The following is a 23,810-nucleotide window of genomic DNA, read 5'->3' as shown; positions in this document are numbered from 1 at the left end:
AATAACTCCACCGGTTGGGCTGGACAGAGGAATTTAAAGTCAAGCTACCAGGTCTAGCATTGTCTCACTAATCGATTAATGACTGTTTACATTATAGAGCTGTAATTCACTTGAGTTAGAAAGAACAGAATTTAATGTGTACCAACATCTCTGTTTAGACAGCTCAACATTCTCAGAATCCTTTCTATTCTAACACACCTTTTTTTCCAGCATAGTGTTCCAGCATAGTGTTCCATTGTTATTTTGGATTATTACCGTACCACAATTATCTTGGAAGGCTGGAGACAAAGATAAATCTTCAAAGATGAGGTCATTACTAAAGGGAAAAGGAAAACCAAACTCAGTCTCAATTGAACTACAAAATATGCTTCATAACTTCATAAATGGGAACAGGCAAGAGAGAGAAGTGGATTAATGCTGAATTTTTCCATGCTGCTTGACCTTCTTCCCAAGCATGGATAGTCTCTTCTTTCTCTCTTAAAAGGAAGAACTTTCATACTGCCTTCATATAATGCTATAATTTTATACTGGAACACAGCCTGTGTGGAATTCTGGACCCAGCACATCTGATATTGTTCTATTCATTCAGATATGTTCTATTAGAGATAACTGTCCTAAGCAATAATTAAAAGCAGTAAAAACATAAAAGAGCAGGATAATGTCTTCATACCACTAAAAGAAATGGAACTGGAACTAATAACAGGGAAGGGCCCAGAGTAAAACAAGTGTAATAAATCCAGCAGTTAAATATAGAGACCTTGGCCCCAAGGGGCTCTGTCATACAAAATATTAAGTGTTGTGACTATAATAAGCAAATCTCCTCTCAACTGAGGAGCATGGAAGCAATAGACTCTCTCTTGTCTTTGCACTGAATACTTCATACATAGTAGGAAGGCACAGATAGATGCAGATTCACTCATCTCAGAGTAAGCTGGGAGCATGAATACTGAGATATTTGCAGCAGATTTCAGACAGGCTGCTGGATAACAGAGTCTGGCTGATAAACATGATGTGTGTTGGACTAAGTGGAGATTCTGCCTCCATTTTTTCCACTCTTGTAATGTCAATGCAAATGGACTATGTCATTCTGCAATGTGGAATGTAGTGCTCTAAGCTGAGACTTAGATACTCAGTACCAGCCTGTGCTGCGTCACCGAGGAAAGACTGGCTTACCAAACCAAGAACCACTGTGACATCAGTGGTGACAATATGTTTCTCAAAATTAATAAAGTGAAAAAAACATTTTTCACTATTCATGCGTAATACAAATTTGGCGGATAACATTCTCTCTCTTGTAAAATTTGAGTGAAAATAATTCTCAGAAATTATTTATACAAGACAAAGTTGGCATCAGTTGATCTTACAATAGGAGAGACAAGTAAAATGCAGAAAGCTAGGTACTTTCGGTAAAACAGAAATAGTGCATTTTAAAACGTGCTCAGTGAATTGAAAACTTTCTGTGTAACTATAATTTCATTTAAAGTCTGAGAGAGAATGTCATGAAGAACTCAGGAAAAAACCCTGATGTCTTATCTCTTGTATTCGTTTGCACCAAGTGTGGAAAAAAGCCATACTTACTGGAGATTTTTAAAAGGTAAAGGAACTACTGATTAGCTCAAACTTACCAGATGCAGCAAAGACAACAAAAACTGAGAGCTGCTGTACATTCAACATTACAGCAATGCACCATTCTTGTTCAGCACATCACTCATAATGAGGATGGCTAGAGAAACCTAGAGAACAAATCTCTTCCAAATACACAAGTCTGTTTAGAAATCTTCAATCTAGACAGTATTGGAAAAAAAGCCCTTTATGACAGATGTGCATTTGTGCTACTGTATCTAAGTCTAGAATTACTGGAACACACTCTTCAAGCTCTTTTTCTGAAATGAGCATCTCCACCCTGTGGAATATAACTATTCAGTGTAGTTGGTAATAGACAACAAAGAGCTTTTGTTGCTTTCGTTTTTTGGGTTTTTTTGTAATCGTGGGTCTATTGTCACTGCTACAGAAGCTGTCCTTAGTGCCTGCTATCACTGCATGGCACAATTTCACCCTATCTCTTAGCAAGGGAGATGCCAGCCCACTTTAGCATTCAGAGTGCAGAACAAGTTTTATTTTTCATTCCACCTCTGTACTTCAAGGTGAAACAAAATCAAGTAAAGTGAATTGGAAATATAGAACAGTGCTTGTACTATAATAGTAACAATTTTAATAATTAAATTTTCTTACACATCTTTATAAGGAAGAAACTATAAATTTCTACCTTCTCTGTGAATACTGTGGGCTTTGGAAAGGCAGGAATAAGTGTGATAAGGGTTGTCTTGTGGATGGAGATATTTTTTTTAGTAGGTTTGAGGTTTTCATTCATCCCATCAGTCATTTTTATCCCCTTTCTAAATCTGAGAACCGAAGATAGAGAAAAAAATAAGACCATCCCCTATCTTTCATGCAAAATTTGTAATCCCTAAAATCTAGTATCCCCCTATACTTCTTTAAAGAAATTATCACATAAGTTAAGAGACAATCCCCATTAAACCTGCAGCTGTGAGTACACAGCATTTCCACAAACCAGTGTACAGATTCCAAGCTGGACATCAAGAGGAGAAAAGAAAGAAAATGAGGGAGGTCCCACCAGTAATGTACATGAGAGAAAAGGCTGCCTTCCACCTTTATCATTAAGCTTCATCCTTATACCTCCCATCTCTACCTCCTGGATCCTCTCTCCTTTTATAGTCTGTGCGTTCATCCAAAGACACGATCCTCACAGGTCCCTTCAAACTGAAATATTCTATTCTATTCTATTCTATTCTATTCTATTCTATTCTATTCTATTCTATTCTATTCTGTTCTGTTCTGTTCTGTTCTATTCTATTCTATTCTATTCTATTCTATTCTATTCTATTCTCTCTCCTATCCCTTCCATTCCAGGCATACTGCTTCTGGGTTTTCCACTAAGCAGACCAAGTGCTTAGGAGAAAACTAAGAGCCATCCAAAAGTGGTGGTAAGACAGCCCACAGGACAAGCCAGAGCCCTCTGGAACATGGCATGAGAAGCACTGAGGGCACAGACTATTGGCAGAGTGGCTTAATTCCCAAAGAATTAAGGAGTCACAGTAACAAGTGAAAACCTTTGTCAGAGGCTTACAGCTGGGCTGAATGTTTACTAGTTCAAAAAAAAAAAATCCCCCACTGCCTGCCATGGTGCAGCTGAGCTGTCAAAAAAGCAGATCTGTACTTCATAGACTAGAACTATTACAGTTTTTCAACTTGAAAGAAATGTTTAACAGAGCACAACAATTTTTTCCATCCATAATTTCTGACAATAGAATTATTGAATACTTTAGCTTAATTCACAAACTCTGAATTTCAGGTGGGTACACAGCATATCAAACTTCCATTTAAATTATTTTCTCATATACTTAAATCACCAAAGGGCACTGTTTTCCAATGAAAAGCAACCAGCAGCCTTGACTCTAAGCATTGTTCTAAGCTCACCTTATGACATTTAATTGATGATATAAAGGAAGGACTGATTTCAAGGGTCATATCTAGGGATGCCCTAATTTGATAACTTATCCTCTCTTACTCTCTTAGAGGTAATGTGACTACTGGGTGCACCCTTGGGCACGAAAGGGGAGGAACACTGGGCATTTGCAGTACTCCTGTGCCCCCTAGAGCATTACATTGAAGAACCTGGAGCTGACTTAGATTGCTAGGGATGTAATATAGCCCATAAATGTTTAAAACTGATTTAATGTAATGTAAGGCTGAGAGCCTTTTTGCAGTATTTTCAGCAAAATTTCCTATGTGATATGCCCCTCATATGTCCTTTAGCTGGAAGCTATGTGTAAGAGCTGTTGCACTATTTATAGAAGCCCCTTTAATCAGACTTAGGTATTTATAAAGCATCCTGTCTGGTGAAGGCTTCCATGGTCTGCTTTCATTCACTTCAGCTGATAGTGAAGGCTATACAGTATCTGGGACAGTGAGGCAGACCAGCAAACCAGGCAGTTTCTCTGTTAGGTTTGAGTTCCATATGTTCTAAAAGGCTGAAGTCCAGGAATAGTGCAGCCATTTAGGAAACAAACTTAGGAACTGCAGACTTGCAGTTAGTATAACCTGACATTTATGTCCACTGAGAGTCTTACACCTGTTCCATAAATTCCAGAACATGTTAACAGAAAAGAGACATTTTCAGGCAACCCACAAAACAGAGGTCCATAACTGCCATGTGCAGAAAATAACTCTATAGTTCAAAATTCTGCACAGTATCAAAGCACTGATGTTGAGATAAGATCTCTATCAGTGATCCATTTCTAATTTAAAACACCTACAGTTAATTAAATTACACATAAGCTAGACACAGCCAAGTGCATCTAAAAAACCCTAAAAATAAAAAAAAAATAAGGGAAACAACAGTTAAAAAGAAGCCATGAAGTATAGCCTGTCCTACAGTAAGGAGAGGCTTTTGATCCATTTATCCAGCATCAGTAAGAGCAAAAATCTTCCTGATCTCAACCCAAACCAAAATGGACAACTGTTCCACTCCTTGAGGCTATTCTAAAAGCTATCCATGCTATGTAGCATTAAAAATTTTACCTTACATGTACACATCACTATCACAATTCAGTGCTAACTGTGCTTATTTTTTTGTTGCTCCTTTTCAATATTTCTCATGTCTCATTTCAGCATGACTGAGAAATCTGTGTTCATCTCTTAGTTTTTATTTGAGGCATTAATCATAGAATCTTTTGAGTTGTAAGGAACCCACAAGGATCATCACGTCCTACTCGCAAATGAATGTCCATGGAGAAAGAAATGTACCCTTTTCAATCCAGCCTTCATTTGTTTTCTCAAGAGAAGGCAGAATACTGTTGTATTCCATACAGCAAAGCTTTTGTCATATTTAAGATGCTATCTGATAGATGTAAGAACACAACACTTAATTTTTTGTAGCTGCATTAACTACCTGGTCTTCTTTTGTATGTCGGTGTTTCTTTTAAAAAACAGGAAAGAATAGAAACAAAGGAAAACCTCCACAAAATTTTTAAGACCTTTATTTTCAGGAATTACACCCAAATTATTTCTCTGTTCTGTTTCACAATGACTTAAAATTGTCTGTGCTATTTTATATTTTAAGTCATTTTAATGACTTAAAATAGCATGAGGATAAACTTTTTCCCACATAAACCTCAGTTTACAACAGTATTTACAGAGCCATAAAGATAAATTTAATTGTCTACTCATTTCAGAAAGTACAAAGGCTACTTTTCTTTTTAGGGAGTGTATCCCAAGTTGTTTATGGGATATTGCCATTCAGTCATTATCATTAAATTATGTTCCTATGTGGAGCATGACTACCAAATAGAGACAGCTATTCAGTGCAGAGTGATGACATTGTGCTATTTCAAATGGCCCAGGTACTACCAGTATTTACTCAATTATATGAATGGTTGCTGAAAAATGGAAAAGAGTGCAGTTGATACTGCATAATCAGAGAAATGGACAAAAGTAACAAAAATGGTATTTGTGGACAAATAGATTCTTTTGGAACACACTTCAGTCAGGTTTTCTTCAGTATCAACAAGGAGTAATTTTGTACAAAGCTGTAAAGAAATTTAGTTGTAAAGTAATTTTAAAGCTGCATGTAAAGTTCTGTTACCCTCGATCTCAGTGCATTTTAGGGGAAACAAAATGGCTTTTCTCAAGGATAACTCATTTGGTCAATGGGCTGTGCCTTAAAGCACAGTGGGCACCTTCTCCTTTCTCTGAGCGAGGCCAGGTGTTTACACCCAGTTCTGTGATCCATGGCCAGGATCTGCTGGAACTTCCAACTCAGTTCTGTCAGGGCAGCTCTCACTCCCTTTTTGAAATTGCCATTCCTCCAGTGGCCTAAATTTAAACAAACTCATTTCTCAAGGGCTAATTTCTCATTTTTAAATTCATACTTTTTACAACCTCCTTTTTTAAAGCCTCTTCAGCAGCTGTGCTGGGTCACAGAGCCCCATGCCCTGGGACAGTCTCTTGGAGTTCTCCCAGGATGACAGGAGGAGCTGCTTGCTGAGGTGTTGCCCAGCCTGACTGCACATCAGGACACACCTGCAGCAAACATTCCCTGTTTCCCAGGCCTTCCTCCTCCCTCTGCACTGACCCCCTTACTCAGGCCAAGAGGAGGCCAGGTCTCATGCAAAGCTCAAGCCCTTGGAGGAGGAACCCCAACCTCAGAGCTCCTTGCCCCCAGGCTGGGACAAGAGCCTCCCCACAGCTGGATACGCCCATGCCTGGCTGGGCTGAGGGAGCTCCTTCAAGGCGGGAGCTTGTTCTCTGGAAACTTGTTGTTCAAGAAACAGGAGAAGCTCACAAAGGCAGGCGTGGGTAATTAGCACAAGGGCTTCTTCCCTGCTCCAGGCTATGCTGGCAGCACTGGTGGCTGCATGGTTTTGTAACCATGTGCTGGTTTATATAATATGAAGAGCTGGGTAAGGTCAAAGGAAGCGACCCGAGTTACCCTTTGTCACTGCAGACTTCATCTTCTGCTGGCTTTCATTGGAGTCTGACAAATGTGCCAGTTAGATATGCTATTCTATTTTAGCTATTTTAAAAACAGGCACCTGGCTCTGAGAAATTCCCTTTATTTGCCCAAATCTTGGTTGCAGCACTATCTATTGGTGCAGTTTGTATTTCAGAAAAATGCCCTATAATGCCCTTTGTAATCCAATGAGACCGCGCTCTCTTGCAGGATCTGGATTGCTTACCAAACATCAAAATACCATTACCATGTCCTTTACTGATGGACAATTGCCTGTGTACTCTCAATCTTGCCAATTTGCGGTACTGCCAGGGTTTTAGCACAGTGTATCCTTTATGTGGGACAGGAATTTCAGAAATTCAGAAAATGATCTTTTGCACCTCACCCTTGAAATACCATTGACTGTATGCCTTTGTCCTTAAATACCTAAATATCTTTAAATGTGTGACCAGGCTAAAGGGAGTTAAGTGTAAAGTCTCAGTTGAATTTCAGTAATGTATGACTACATATGACCCTGGAAAATTTCATCAAAACCTGTTCCTTTCTTGACTTCAGCATTTCTCCTTCATTTGTCCTACATCTGGGAACGTGGGGATAAGGATGCTTTTTTTTGCTCTCTCTGTTTAGACTGATAGTCCTCACCCCAAAGGGTCTGTCTCAGTCTGACTATACAATGTCTGGCAAAATGCAGCCACATAATCCATGATGTAAAAGCACCAGATGACAAAATTAAAATGATCTTCAGCATTAATACTCACCACTCTACTGTCCAAACACAAAAGTGTGTAATTGTTACCCTTAAGAACAACTAATCCCCAAAAGTGAGATTGTTCATGTATTTTGTATGATCACTGGAGTGGCCTGCTGTTAAAGACACTAGGAATGCAACAGTATTTTAAATTTTACTGTTCCTGCTTAAATTCCTGTATTAAAACGCAGTAAAGTCTGAAGTCAGAAAAAAACCTGAAGCGATCAACGGGGATGTGTTTAACTTTCCACTTGTGCTGCCCCTACTGTCGATTAAGGCTTATCTACTGTTTGGTGTTAGTCATTAAAAAAAAAAAAAAAAAAACTACCAACAAAAAAACAGAAGTTATGGAGCACATAGCGCCGTGTTCCAGTCAAATGCTTTAGCAAAGGCTGCTATTATGAAAAGGATTTTCTAATAGGGGGAATAATGATCTTCAGATTCTAACCTCCTGGCACAGCAGTGAGATTTATCAGGAGGGGCATGTGACTAGTTAAGACACAGAGCCCCAGCTTGAAGGAAACAGCTGCTCATTTCATGCTTTAGCACTTGGCAGCTGGACAAGGAAGGGTGATGTTTGTGTTGAATACCTCTGCAGAACCAAGTACAGTAAGTGATTTTCCCTGTTTTTGATTTTTTTTTTCCTAAACTGTCAGTGCTTTCCCATTTTCATCCTAGACCTTTCATAAAAATATTTGAAAGAGTGAAGCATATTTTTGAAACTTCATTGATAAGCAGTCATTCATGCTCAGATTTCCTGCATTTTTCTGACCTGTGATTAACAGCATTGTTTTTGGTCTTTTGGGAACAAGGCAGTGTTTCGCCTTCGTGCTAGCCAGGAAGGGACTGTGGTGCTTATTTACTCAGATGATGGAGTGAGGAGGCTGTTTATGATGATTGTATTTTCCTTTCTCTGTAGTCAATAGGTAGTGATGCAACTTGAGGATAGAGAAATTTCAGTATTTGGCTTAAAAGTACTAGTGTAAGGAATCGACAGAGGTACTCCCTCAAAACAGTGCGATCAATCTGAGCAAAATTGCTTGTGACTGGTTACTTTCTGAGGGTGAATGGAGAGGGTTTTTTTAAAGGAAAAGGTACAAGTAGAGAAATGCAGGAAGACTGAAGATGTACTGATTAAGATACTATTGAGCCATTCTGAATAATAATGCATAATTAGACGGTGAAGATTGAAAAATTGCAAAAAACAGGGAAGAAGTCTCCTAAATTTCTCCAAGTTCTTAATTCAATTTATTTTTGGGTACTTGCATGTTTTGTGGTTTTGCTTCATGAAAGATTGATGTCCCTGTCTGATAATTTTTGACTCTTACGGTCTGAAGTTTTCTTTCAAAACCAGAGTGTAGGATCAATAAAAAGGAACTTTTGATCAATTATTTACATAGAGATGAATCCGGTTTCTTTGGAGGAAGACTTAGGAGGAACAGGAACAGGTGAATGAGTGATGGATCTTGATATGTGATAAGACTAAGGTGCTCTGGGGAAGGTTAAAGAGGGGCAGACAGAGCAGTGGGGTCCTGTTGAGGAAGGTCTAAGAGTAAACACTGACAGGTTGCATGCAGTCTCTCCTTTAAAGGTGGTGAGAATAAGCTTTTCAAATATTTCTTTCATAAGAAAGTGAAACATTATTTCTCTTTGAAGACTTTTAATTTCCTTTTAAAGCATAGTTTATAATTTTGACAGTTAATTGGAAATTTTATAGGAAAATGTCAATCGGTTTCAACCGTTCACAAAACCAGAAGTCTGTGTGGCTTCCTGCCTGTTTGTGTCTCCAAGGGTAGACTGCCTTTGAACCAAGAACTGAAATACTCTCAGCACACTGCAGCCCTCCCACAGGGATACTGTGGAATACCATTAACGGAGCAGGCCTGTGGGTCCTCAGGTGCCTGGTGTTGTGTCAGGAGCCCGTGGTGCCCTGGGCACCTTGGCTGCAATGGGGCCCCTCCATCCTGTCCACATCTCCATTCCATGGGGGGCAGGGAGAATAACTTGTTTCCTGTCACTTTTTATTCTGATCCCAGAATAAGTTAATTTTTCTTCAGAAATGTAGGAATTCTGATTTTGAGTAGGATTATGCCGTGGTGTGCTTGTTTCCAGACACTGCATTTTGTATCTGTAATGAGTGCTCTGTGTTAGGCAAACTGTCCAGGACTTGTTGTAAACGTAAGTTAAACCCCAAATCCAGCAGAAAACAGATGTGAGCTCAGTCCATACCTGCTGTAACTTCTCCCTCCCTACTTCTCCACAACCACTGTGCCAGCATTGGTGCAGAAGGTTGATATAAAGCCATATGGCTCTGCACCAGCTGGACTGTGAGCCATCTATGTGTGCCTCTTGTGCAGCTGATTAATTCTCCGGCAGAGCTGGGAGTTAAGTGTAATATAAAAGAGACAAAAATTGCGATTGCAAAGTAAACATTAGATAACTGCACTACTGAGCTTGCCTTCAGGTAATAATGTCTGAAAACATCTTGTTACAGTGGTAACTGAATTGTCTCCAAGAAATGTGGTGGGAGAGCTCTGTTTTGTGCCTCTTTACTGTTGGTTATAAAGGAAATCTGCAATCAAGGAGAATAACTCATCACTTGGATCTGCAAAGTTTAAGAAAAAAACCCTGCTTTATTTACAGCTTCCAGCTGTCATTACTGTATCTGATTCTGAATTAAATTCAAGACTCATGACTAGACTTTTAAATTCTCTGTCTACAAAATGAAGAAAGCTTGATCAACATCACAAGATTCTCAAGAGTGTAATTGTTTCAATCCTTATCACTAACTCATTTTGGCAGGAATATTTACTGTTAAACACAGCCAGTGTACTTTGAGAAATAAGTGCAGTCTTCAGGCTCTCCTCACTTTTTGGCTTTTCTCATGAATTCTAACTGCAATATCTGTCACTGCAACACCAGACATGGAACACCACTGGGGCACACACACTGATTTTGCACTTGAGCAGAAAACACAACCTCTGTACCACCACCTTTTTATATTATTTTATAATATCCTGATCTCATAAAAAACAGTGCTCAGCTTCTTGAATATACACCCCCATTATGTTCATGTAAGTCAAGGCAGGTCTGCATAGGCATGAAGCACATGAATTAAATTTCTATATTCTTTGTTTGGGGAAGGGCTCTGCCCTTGCATTTCCCCTTGATGGGTCTCTAGAAAGCCCCATATATAACTGAAAGTTCATCCTGGATTGTTTTTTATTACATTGTAGAGGAGATTGGGTAACAGTGGGGGACATTGCTGCACTGTGGAGAAGCTCAGTGCAGACCCTTGTCACTGAGAGCATCACAAGGTTCCTGTTAAATCTTTTCTCTTTACTCTGAGGAAATGATCAGGGCAGCCTGGCAGTTCTCTGAATGGGTATATTTCTGCTCTATATCAAAACATGTAGCTGAGGAGCAGCTGCAGTTGTGCTAGCCCCTCTGTCTAGTTGAAAATGCCATTGTACCAAGGAGCCACTCCCAGGATATTCTTGAATAAAGAGAGGAAACTACTTTTAAAAATACTGTAAGGGCACTTGTGTCATTTTCTTTTTTCCCTAAGCTACCCAGGCCTGGCTACAATACATTTTTACAGGTAAACAACTTGCACTGAGTGTTTGCTTTTACCATATTTATGGCATATTCACTCTTCACTGCTGAATTTGATAAATTTGTTTTCAAGTTGGCCCTTCCTTACAAGTCAGAAATAGCAAGGTTTTATACCTAAGAGTTTGAATCAAAAGCCTGAAGCTAATTCTCAGTCTTCTGGTTTTCGCTCTTCATTGCTTTTCTCTGTATTTTTTCTATTCAAAAGCCAGTGAAGTACTTTTTCATTAATTGGTTTTCTTATTGGTATAACATATCTAAAAACCACCTGACCACCAGAATAAAGGTGTTGTGACAGGGGGGAGCTTTTCTCTTGTAATGAATGTAAAAGATTAACAGCTACAAGCACCAGCAACACCAACAAAAGAGATTTGGTGAGTCCAGTTCAGCTACAAAGACTAATCCTGCAAATACATAGATATTTGCTGAGCTGAATTCATGAGAGATCCCATCAGAAAGCTCAGCTAACCTCTAAGTGTGTATGAGGTCAGGATCAACATGTGAGTGTGTGGAAATACCCACAGGGCTGATGTTTACAGCTCAGCAGAAAATACAATTACCCCTGAGAACTACTCTGGTTGTTTTGGTGGCCATCTGCTATCTCACTTCTCTGAATAACTGCTCCCCTTTACCACATTCAAATAAGTGAAATGCTTTGACTCTCTCTACAGAGTACTCTCCCACCTGTGATTTATGCATGTGCTCCTTGCTAATGATCTTAGAGTTTCTCGGGCAAGGGGAGTGGGCTTCAGCATCTTGAGAACCTGCCAGGCATAATAATACATGCAAAATTAGTGAGACATGAGCTATTCTTGTTCAGATACCTCATATATTTAGTTCCTGCAAAGAGAAAATAACTGTATCATCTTAAATTAACACAAATTTAATACTAATGATTCAGAAGTATGTCTGTTTTGGACTATCACAAAAGTCATACCAAGATTAATATACAGTAGCTGATATACATACATTGATATAACATGTTACATATATTAATACATTTCCATATACAACTCCTTCCACTCCTCTTAAAACTGCCTCTCTTTTCAACCCCTTCTATAGAGGCCTGTTCCACTCAGAGCAGTGATGGGCTTGTGCAAGGGGGTCAGGAGTGCAAGTGTATGCAGGAACAGGATCTCCGAGATAATCAAGGATTTTCCATTATTTCTGAAGTATATTTTACTCCCCATGCCTGAAACAGGTTGAAGATTTTCAACATATAAATCAGTCTTAGAGACTGGAATTTAAGTCATACATCATATGGTTAAATAGACTGAGCATGGCTTGTATGTGGGGGTATTTGCATGCTTGCTAAACATGTTGATAAGGCTGCCCTTGACACATGACCAAAGGTTCATAAATTCTTTGTCGTAATGCTGTTCTTGTTCATGTTCTTTAGAAAGATGAACATTTCTCCAGCTTAAACTCTGGTCTCAACAAATTGAATTTTATTAATTTGAAGTAGCATTATTACAGAAAGGCTTCTATTCATAACCCGTAATTCACTTAGGTCCACCCAATCCATAATCTTGGTGCTGGTCCCTGTGGCACACATTGGTAAATTGTTTATTTCACAGCAACACATTGTTCAAGCCCAGAGCTTGTTTGGAAATTTCTGGTGTTACTAGTGGGAAGTAAAAAAACCCCAGCTTATGCAAATACATAATTGATTTCCAGTGGGGAAAATTACATCAGAAAAAGTCTGCTGAATTAGGGCTTGAGTCAACTCACTGTCTGGATATATAGTGATTTTTGTCCTCCAAATCAGAATAGCCATGACATTCCAGCCTTATCACACTGTTCATGAAATAGCTTCCTTAAAAGACTAATAATCTCCTCTGCTAAAGATGTCTTGCCTGCTTTAGCTTGCTTACTCATGTTCTACTTTGCTGAATTCATGAACACATACTTCCTGGAACAGCTGCCACCCTTCCTAAAACTCTTGGTTTCCAGGCCCTGCCCTTATGACTGTCTGTATATTTTTATCTGAAGTGGGAATTGGGGCAGGAACTAGAATTCACCTTTTTCCCCTCTTCTTCAGTGAATGCTCTTCCCCTTAAATTACACAGTCATGCTCTTGCTTGCTTGCTCCCTGCAGACCAAAGAAACTTCATTATTTCAAGTGACATGGAATTACATGAGGTTCTGAGGATGATAAATCTCCTCTGTAGTCTCAGCCAAGGTAATGAGAGATCTGCAATCCTTCCATTAACTGGAAGAGTTCAACCTGTACCTCTTTAAGGAGCGTTCAGAGCTCTTGGGAAAAGAATTCGGGCATCACACTGCACCTATGTAGTATGGGATTGACATGTTAGGTGAGACTAAAGGATGCTTAGCACAGACAAGGCAGAGGACTTTCGTGTGTACAGATCCCAAAAGGATTTAGGAGTGACCTAAGTAGGGAGCTTCTTGATGTTACTGACTCAGACTTTAACATCAAAAGTGAAGAAGGAGGTTACAAGCTCTAGACAGTCACCTTCTGGGGTGAGGAGGTGAGAAGTGAGACCAGGCTGAGAAACATACCCCTGGAGTCAGCTGTAGAAGTAAAAGGGAGCCAGGATTTAGGCTCTTAATCCTTCTTTTGGATCTAGTTCTCAGCTCATATTGCAGAACTAAAATAAAAGACGTGGTTTCCAGATTAATGTATCTTAAGTTTGCTTCACGTCTGTGTTTCAAAACCATCTCCTTTTTGAATACTTGAACTGATTTAATGATACAAATTAGAAATTGGTGTAAAAAAATTGACTTGAGCATGGTTACCTGGTATACTAGTGCTTATGGAATTATAGTTTGCTCCTGTAAGTACACTTGAAAAGGACTGAGCTGTTTTGAAAACTTGACTTCAGCAGCAACCAGTGTTTCAATGCTAAATACCTGGGGAAGAAAAACAAGTCCCTAAGCCTCTAAATCAGCTTTTAAATCAAGATCTTCCCAACCCTTTCACCCTTTCACCCTTTAATTTCTTCCCCTTACTTGACCACATTTTTCACTTAATATTAGCTTTACTACATAGCCACAGGAAATTTTTTTTTTTTTTTTTTTTTTTTTTTTTTTTAGAATTATTGGAGTTTAGCAGAACTGTAAGGAAATTCTGATAAGGTCCTTAAATTTGATAATTATATGCTAAGGAGTAAAGAGATTTGGGTGTCCTCAGTAAATTCAAAACGAACAGGTTTGGATTAATTCAGTAAGAGTCTTTCAAGTTGCTTGGGATGATCTGAACTGGCCACTACAAAGTTGTTATATTGCCAATTAACTGGCAGGGTTTTGTCTGCCACACCAGAAGTGTACTGGGTGCAGTATGTCATTCTCAGCTGTTACAGCTACAGCAACTGCTCTTGTTGCTTTTCAAATAATGGTGAATCTTTAGCATACATGAGCTTTAAAGAATTACAGTGTTGTATCTTAAGACATGAGCTTTGCAAACTTAACCAATGGGTTTTGATAAGGTTTGTTTTTCTGAAGTCCTATGGTAGTAGTGTGTTCTGTGGCTGTGGAAGTGGGATATTTGTGTAGCTGCAATGCTGTGATAGATATTCTTTCATACAATAAACATATAACTGCCAAAATAGTATTAGCAAAATAAATATCAAAGTTGCTTGTTTGAAGTATTATTTATTAAAGCAGGAACTGTAAGACGCTTTTCCTCTTTTTTCTTTGAGATTTTGTTTTTACACTGCTCCTTCCCCTTTTTCTAGTTGTCTTGCTGTTCTGTATATTTTTATATACAGCACATTCTTACATTACTCTCTTTTTAAAGAAGGCATTTAACTTGTTGGCTGCAAGCTGTCTTATTGTTAGGAAGGTATGTGGTTATTAATAAAACTCACTGTGGCCCAAGAGCTTGGATATAGGAATATAGGTGACACTGTTCTCATATCCTGTACTGTGGTGATACTGTTCTCATATCCTGTACTCTGTAGACTTCTTGTATCATAAACAGCTTTAGAGGTTTGCTGTTTCTTCATGTTTGTACAAACCAGTGCATGTTTCTTAGTAGATTGCTTTGTGAGGAAACAAAGTTTACTCAGCTCACTGATAGTTGCTTTGTTACCTCTGAAGAAAGAGTACAAAATCTAGTCAGATGCACTGAAACCAGGTAATATTCTCTTTGCTGCTCTTCCCTGTTGGAGGCTTAGTATTTAAAAAAACTCTTAACTGGCCTAAGAAGCACTGTATGCCTCTGTTTAAAATGCTCTCTTGCTGTTCTGTATATTTTTATATACAGCACATTCGTACATTACTCTCTTTTTAAAGAAGGCATTATTCTTGCTGGCTGCAAGCAGTCTTAGTGTTAGGAAGGTATGTGGTTGTTAATAAAACTCATTCTGGCCCATTATTATTAATTATTGCATCATTAAAAAAATCTGAAGCTGCCATTGTTCCACCCATCTTCCCATGGGAAACCCAAAAATAATAACTAGAGGTGAGAAACTGCTTACGTATTTTGATTCCCAGCATCTGCTGACAGAATTCCAAAAAGAAAGATACTGGATCTCTCCTGACCTTGGGGCTGTGTTTTTACTCTACCAGCTTCTTGCAGGCCTGCTTGCCTGTGAGTTGTGGGGTGCTGGTGACTTCTGCAGCTGCAAAACCACAGCACTACCCAAGCCAGGCACCCCTGTTCTGTGCAGGAGGCTGCAATTTGCATGGGCTCCAAGGGTCACACAGCAGCTCTGTCAGCGCCATGTGTGTCTGTCACCGTTTCCTAGCGTGCCATTTTCATTTGCATTCTCTCCCTAAAGAGCAATGCTCCCAATGGATGGCAGCTGCCACCAGGGGCTGAGCAGGGTTGCTGGCCATTAGCAACTGGCCCAGCCACACTCCTAGTGTGGGACCTATTAACAGGTCTGTGGGGAAATAGCAGTTACATGTGAACCATTTTCTACGCTCATCAAAGGGAAAACAAAGGATTATCCAACTACGAATGCACAGTAACAGCCAAATGAGTGAAAGCAGCCAAAGCTCTGTCCTGTCCTCTGTCCTTTTAACTCTGCCTTGCTCCATCTCAGACATCCAGTTTCCCATTACTTAAGTCTCTGAAAGCCTCTTCCTGCCTTTATTGTTTTAGCAGTTGCTGCCTTCAATTTACTGCTCTGATAAGCACTTCCCAGGCTGTAAATATGTGGTTGAGACATTTCTGAAGCCAATCTAGGTTTTGATTGTAGTCACAGGAGGAAAGGTCAGCAGCAAAACTGCTCTCACTACACAGGGAGGCCACTCCTCACACTAGGGTAGGTATAGATTGTGAATTCATGGAGAAGATGCGAGGGAATATAGGGGTTAACAGGACCGAAGAAGAAAAAAATGGAACATGCACTTAACCTCCCCTTTTCAGAAGGTGATATCCTTGCTTTTAGTAGATGTACAGTAACTGCAGTTGTTCTTCAGTTTGGGAAAGGCCAGAAATCAGAAAGAGTGAGAAATCAAATATGATCATCATTGCTGAAAATGATAGCAGGTAAGTAGGAGGCGTTGAATTCTCCCTAGTGATATCTGTGACTGCAGATAATGATTTTGTCTTACCTTGATATAACACAGCTGCAGAGATGGCCAGTGGAAGAGGGAGAATGTTTTAAAATTTTACTTTTTTGGGACATTTAGCTATAATCTCTACTGGTTGGGTGACCAGCAGAAGCCTGTAGAGCTTGGTGGGCTTGAGAAGCTCCACATGTGTCTGCAATTGCTGTGGCATCATTACAAAGGGTGGCACTGATGTTTGCAGGGTGGCAAACATCTGGGCACTGTGGGGCCCAGAAAGTACTGTTCCATGAGTAATTAGTCTACAGTGGGAAACAAATGGAAATTACAGAATGATATGGAGAGAAAAAAGCTTTTCCTAAGGCAAAAATTATTTAGAAGCTACGGGTTTATTAGACAAGAACTTGATTCCTTGATAACTTACTGAATTTTAATATGGGTTATATGTTCTTATGACTCCTCTTTGCCTTAAAATTGATTGAAAAGTTGTATGAAACTAAAAGCAGTGCTGACTTCTAAAACTGTCCTATCTCTTGGAATATTTCACAGCTTGAAATAAGTCACTACCCAGGGAATATGCTACTACTGAAGAAATTTGGCTTAGTTAAAAATAAGACATAACAAGTGTTGTGGTAGATTTTCAAGCTCAACATATGAGAAAGTCTATGCAGATAGGGCCTAGGATTTCTTAGTAATCTAATTAATAAATGTGATTTTTCTGGCTTGTCTTGAAAAGAACATAGCTGGTTAAGATAAACAATAATAAAATATTAAAATATTTTATAACAGATATATGGTAATAAATACTCCGGGGGTTTGTCTTTCAGAACTGAAGGGTTAATTACTTCATCAGATGTTTTTATAAAATAACTAAAAGTATTGGTTTTCACTTGGGCTGGACCAGCCTCATTATAGGCATGTAACAGTGTAATGAGTTGTTAATATATGCTAATAAAGATGTATTTTAACCCTGACTTGACTAGGCTAACAAAGCAGACTTACTCTTGAAAGATGCTCTATGCAAGTCTGTGAATAGCAAAGGTAATTGCCAAGAGTTTCTTAGAAGGCTTACAGGCATTAGTACAGCTTGTAGGAGGTTTTGATGGTGTCTTGCTTGGCTTCTGAAAAAAGATCAAGTTAGAGTGTGTGAAACTCTTATTGCTGTTGCTGTCCCCTCCCTCGGTGCTGGAGATCACTAATGTGTCTGAAGCACAAAGATTCTCAGAAGAGCTGCATCCCCTGGTGTCACACATGTTAATCAAATGTCTAATATTGGTAATTTGCCTTTACTGAGAATAGCAAAATCATTTTCATGACAAATCTACTGAGAAATATGGCTGGGAGTTTTCCTTCTTTTGAAAACAAACTAAAGTCTTCCTTAGCTCCCTTTTAACCTGATGCATTCTGGGCAACTCTACTACCTTGCCCCATGGAAAGTGGAAGATGTCATCAGCAGAGTATATGGAACAAACCAAGCATGTCTGCTCAGATTTTCCTGCCATTTATTAGCTGGAGTTAAATTACAGAGGCAAATACCAACAAAGTAAACACAGGAAACAAATATAGAAGTGGATGGGACAAATCTAAAGTATGGTAGATAACCAATTCCATAAAATGCTAGTATTGCAATTAGGAATGTAACCTTTGTTGTTTTTCCAAATCCAGTTATTAAGCTGTCTGTTATTTTAGGTGAATTATAAGGGAGAAAACCTGAGGGTGGTGGTAGTAGAGGTGGTCTGTTGTTTCTGAAATCCTCTTGGTTATGTTTCACAGGAAGAATGCTAAACAAAATGCTATCTAAGCAGCTCAAGCCTTAATCAAGTGACTTTCTGATTACTGAAAGTTTTTGGTCGTGTGACTGTCCATTGGTATTCCTCATGATTTCTGTAAGCTTCTCTTTTATCTTAGGTCAGCATGTATTGTACCCCATATGCTAATTTATGAACTTGTACAAGACACCATGGTCTTATGTGCGTGGGTGTGAACTAACACCTGGGTAGTCCATGGGAGTGGATCTGTATATCCCCTTGAGCTCTTACCTGTGACCCTATTAATTTAACCTCTGTTTCCATTTCAAGTCTAGGGCTTGAAATGGCTTACAATACCCTTCTGTGTTGATTGGGTAACTTGTGAAAGTGAAAATTAAGCTTAGTGGAGCCTTCTCTCAAAATTAAGCATAATAAAATATATTTTGAGTATTTGTAACTTGAATACTTCTGTACTAAGGCACAAATGCTCACCCCTTAGAGGCTATACTGGATGCAAATAGCAAGGGTCTGGCAGCAGAGAGTCTGCAGGAATGGCCTCTGTGGAAGAAGGCATGGGGCTGCCCTGTGTCAGACACAGACACTTCCAGCTGTCTTTGCAAGGGACCCCATGCAGCTGAGACCATCAGCCAAGTTTGTGGCACCTCTGGGAAAACATATTTAAGAAAAGGCAGAAAATTCTGAGGAGGGGAAAACACGGAGAAAACAAGCAAATGGACAGGAGGAGGGAAGAAGAGAAGGAATAATAAGGTCAGAGGACAAGGAGGTGCTCTGTGGCAGAGCAGGTATTTCCCTGAAGAGCCTCTGGCCCATTGATAAGTTCATGGAAGAGCAAGTGCACCTCTGAAGGGACTGTGGCCCACAGAGAACCCATGCTGGAAGCAAAGGACCAGAGTGAGAAGGGAGCAGCAGTGGAGAGAAACTGCTGAGTACAGACCCTGACCTCATGCACTGCTGGTTGTCTCACCAAAGGATTTTCTTTAGCTAGCCACCAGCAGAGTACCTGTCCTATCTTCTTCTCGAACACAGATATCCCACTCTGTTATTCAGTGTCTTTTGAAGTTCCCCTTTGATACAAAAAAAAAAAAAAAAAAAACAAAAAAAAAAAAAAAAAAAAAAAACAAAAAAAAACAAACAAAAAAAAAAACAAAAAAAACAAAAAAAAACAAAAAAAAACCACTGAATCAAAGCAATAGGCTGCAGACAGTTGCTGTGGTTTATTGTGTAACTACAATCTGAAGGTGTGCAACAAAGGTGAATGAGTACTGGAAAGTCAGATGAGCCCCAGACTCCCACATTCCATTTTCATTCCTCTCCTGCCCACAGCAAGACTTGTATCTTGTGTTCATGGAGCAGTGCCACAATGTCTCCCTTGTTCTGTGTCCCTGCTCCATACAATAAATGTCATTGGTTAGCCAGATGTGCCATCCTGCAGCCAGCTGCATGTGATGGCTGAAGTCATGGGCTAGGCAGAAGCAGGGGCATTAGGCTGCCTGACAGCATCCCTGCCCTGTCCTGCCTAGCACAGCTCCTGCCTGTGTCAGACTCAGAAACCTGACCCCCTGTGTCACTTGCTGGGAGTTTTCTAGAAATAGCCCTGTGTGCACCGTAATAAACAAACCAGCTACAAGAAATACATAACTGCTGGGAGAGAGTTACTCCAGGAACCACACCGTAGGCAACCTAAGATCTGTGCTGACTTGAGCCCAAACAGATGTCTTGCTTGCATCTGTGTAGGCAAAGGTGCAGTCCCACCTGGGATTCTTATTAACAGAAAGGGTCTTTCTGTGAGAGCCTCCATTACATCTACAGGGTAGCAGATGACCTCTGTCCTGAAGAGCTTCCCCTGGATATGATTAAGACAGAATAATGGAAAGAGTTGTAGCAAGGGAAGGTACCTTTAAACATTCTCATGAGACTCATGATTTCTTCTCAACTTCTTTTTCTGCATACTGCTACTGATTGGATTTCCCTGTTGAGCTGCTCCCACTTAGCAGTCCCCCAGCTGCCAGGTGGAAGCTGTTTAATGCAAGCATTCACTGATGTGTTGTGTAGGCTTGGAGGAGGGGAGATCTGGCTTATTTAAAGCCCCAAGAATGTCCTAATCTTGTAAAGAATACTAGTCTTATGTGAGCAGGCATCTGGAAAGTTTATGGATAAACTGAGACCCACAGAGGTGCCTCTGTATCAAGGTGGGACTCTTTGCATGTACCTCTATGGTACATGCAACCTATTTATTGTCTTTAAGTAGAAGGAAAATAGCCCACTTTTAATAAATGGGGAAAATACTACATGTACATTTAATTTGGCCTGGCTAAAAAGCTGTTTGAATTTAATTTAGCTGAATAAATATTACCCTGTATGTCAAATCTAAGCCTATTTAAAACTGACTTATTGAATTAGCTTTCACCTGTAACTGATACAATTTGCCTGAAATCACCTGAGAGTGCCCACACATGGATTTGTACAAGCTTGGCATTTTAATATTATTTAAACTGCTGTAGGTTGTGGGTGTGGACCCCCCGCTTAGTAGCCTCCAGCGGTAGAAGTGAAGTCGTTTGGTTTTACTAATGACAGTAGCCAACATTCAAAACTTGGCTTCATGCTGCCCACTCTGTTTACATCACTTGGTGCTTTTGCATAGGGTTACAATTTTGCTGGCAGGGCATCCTGTTTCTTCTGAAAATTAATGTATTGCACCTGATCACATCTGTCTCAAGAGGTCACAGCCTACATACTTGAAACAAGTAATCTATCAGGACAGTCCACAACAGCACCATCTCAAGACTTCCAAAATGTTGACTACAAAATGCAATTACACTGCACAAAAGTACTAAGGAAAGCCACGTGCTCAAAGGAACCATGTGCATGTGGCAGTCAGGGTGATGGCAGGACTTGGAAGGAACTCCATATTTTGTAGTTCAGTCCATGGAAAACTTCTAACCTCTGAGCACATCACTGCAGTTGTTTCTGCTTTCCCCCTAGGGAGGAAGTGCACATCCCATGATAGAAATATTGCATAAGATAAAGCACAACATGCCTGACACCATGACTTGGTTCATAGGGATATTATGGTTGTTTCTATTGCTTAAATGAAGGAAAAAAAGCTGTTGGCTTTGAGTGAGTGCTAAGGTCTATGTTGATGAGATTGCTATGTTGATGGTATTGCTGCTGTTGCAGTCTTCACCTATTCCTGATTATCCCCTGAAATCCCTTCCCAGCATGTGGTGGGTTACCAGCAAGACTTGCAGGGGGAGATTGTAATTCCAAGTGGCTTGATAAAGAAATGAGAATGAGTGGCTGTGAGGACTGTGTGTCTCTTGTGTCCTTAACAGCCCTTGTTAATCACAGTAAAACAAATCAGATTTATAATTCCATTACAAGGCAAAAATGTATTTGTTTCATTATAGTGGGCAATTATTCTCTGAAACAGCTGGATGGCAATAAGATATTTCAATGTTATGCTGGAAAGCAGCTGAGGGCAGAGATTCTTGAAGTTATCTTTGTTTGAAAGTCCAACTGCACTTTTGGCAATCAATTTTTTAATAATTGCCGCATATTGAAAACATTTTTAATTTTTTTATTTGTAGAAATACTCTGTGATGATTCTATTTTATTTTTAATTTTGTGCCTTTCTTGAGCTGAACTGTTGACAGAATATAGTTTATTTAATTTATGTAGATGAAATTTGGAGTTGTATTTTACTCATCCATCGCTGCAGGTCCTGGTGGTTGGATACCATTGTGGCATGGTTATAGACAATTCCTTTATTGTTTTAGTAGAACAGCAGCGCTTAATCACACAAGTAATGATGTAATGGTTGTGGGGTTTGGAGTCTGCAGTCAAGAGATGTGATATCAGGTGTTGACTCAGACCCAGTCAGCCAGTTCTTCACTTGGTGGAAATACTTTATTCTTCTTTAAGAAGCATTATTATAATAATGCTCTGAGCTTTAGAGGTCAGATAGGCTGTTTGGGAGGATAGCTCTGTAGGTCTCAGGATCTAGGTGTCTGCTACCTAAATAGTTGTTGTAAAATTGAATAAAACCACCAAATCTTCAATTTTACCCAGGGCATTATTTATTTATTACCATATGGCTGCCTTTATACTGTTGTCAGTGGAAGACAGAGATGATACTCTCCTATGCTATATTTTATGGATTATAGGAATACCAACGAAATTTAAAAGCCAGATCAAATTTCCTCCACTCCTACATTTCATGCTCAGCAATTTTCTAGGCTTAGACAGAAAATTCAATCGTTTTTCCCCATTTAATTTTTTTGAAGCACTGACTAAAATATATTTTGAAAGGGTAAATTATTTTATTTTTCTCCTCTTGAAAGAAAACCTAAGTCAGATGAATCTGGAAGAGCTAGATAGATGGCTTTGTGAAAATTACACCAGTTATGTAAGCACTTAGAAAAGGGTTTGGGTATGACCAAAAAGGAAAAACATGCCCAAAATGGGATTCTAGCAAAAATTAAGTGTACAAGGTTGTGATCTTGAAAAACACTGCACAACTTCTGCTGTGAAAACTCTGAAAGCAAACCAAGCAAATGCTCTGCTTACTTTTTTATTTTTTCACTTTAAATACATAAACAGTCTTGGGAAGATAGACTAACCCTAGAGTAACCATAGCTCTTGTGGCCTGACCAGCAGGTTAGAGAGTCACACAACTCTCTGCATTCTCTTGTTCACTTCACACAGCTTCAGGTTTTGGTGTTAGCCCAGCTCTAGCAGGAGGGGCTGAGGCCCAGTCCAGCCCCAGAGCCAACCCTTAGGACAACACCTGCTACACAGGCTTGAAGCCAAGGACCACTGTGTACTCACCTCCTCCTTTTTCTTAAGTGCATGCTCTGTTTGCTGTTGTATCAAAGGATTAGTTTAGTTTCCCCTTGGTTCGTTGCAAGTAGCATCTCTGTGTGATTCCTAGAAAAACAGGCGTTTTCTTTCAAGAGGGGGTTCTGCACCACCAAATTCAGAGGAGAGTACTTTCTTCCACCTAGGAGGAAGGGGCAGGATCTAATGTCTGCACCTCTCTGATCAGGTTTCTTGTTGGCTGGCTTGGACTGAGGCATTGTGTGTGCACTGACTGATCAAAACTCCCTGTTCCATGAGCTGTGCTTACATCCTACAGGATCCTCTCGGCTTCAGGGAAGAGAGTGTCATGTCAAAATCATTGCTGGATGGGAACAGAAAGAGCCCAGCTGTAGGAACACATCTGAAGACCATACTACAGAGTCATAGGATTGTTTAGGTTGGAAAAGACAACTTGAAGATCATCAAATCCAACCATTAACAAAACACTGCCAAGTCCATCACCAAACCATGTCCCTAAGTGTCACATCTACACATCTTTTACATGCCTCCAGGGACTCAACCACTTCCCTGAGCAGCCTGTGCTTGGCCAGCCTTCCAGTGAAGAAATTTTCCCTAATATCCCATCTAATTTTTTCCCCTGGTGGAACTTGAGACCATTTCCTCTCATTCTGTTTCTTGTTCCCTGGGAGAAGATGCTGACCCCCCAGCTGCTACCAGCTCCATTCAGGTAGTTTTAGAGAGTGGTAAGATCTCCCCTCAGTCTACCTTTTTACAGACTAAACAATGCCAGCTCTCTCAGCTGCTCCTCATACAACTTACATCTTTGGCTGAATAGAATATTTTGAAGCTA

At 39.7% G+C, this 23,810-nt stretch overlaps 1 protein-coding gene across 2 annotated transcripts in view; it reads left to right on the top strand.

The window, feature by feature from the left end:
• RASGRP3 (RAS guanyl releasing protein 3) overlaps nt 1-23,810 on the top strand; it is a 58,365-nt gene that overhangs the window by 4,842 nt on the left and 29,713 nt on the right. The window contains exon 1 of one of the 2 annotated variants that reach the window (XM_053973275.1): nt 7,822-7,889. The exons of the other annotated variant lie outside the window; for it this stretch is intronic. The gene's annotated coding sequence lies outside the window, so the exon portion shown is untranslated. Of the gene's footprint in view, nt 1-7,821; nt 7,890-23,810 lie in introns of those variants that run through there. 2 annotated transcript variants of the gene reach the window in all.

This window comes from Vidua macroura, chromosome 3, assembly GCF_024509145.1.
Source record: "Vidua macroura isolate BioBank_ID:100142 chromosome 3, ASM2450914v1, whole genome shotgun sequence".
Classification (NCBI taxonomy): Eukaryota; Metazoa; Chordata; class Aves; order Passeriformes; family Viduidae; genus Vidua; species Vidua macroura.
Note: the sequence above shows the minus strand (reverse complement) of the source record. Positions and strands in the feature narration are given on the sequence as shown.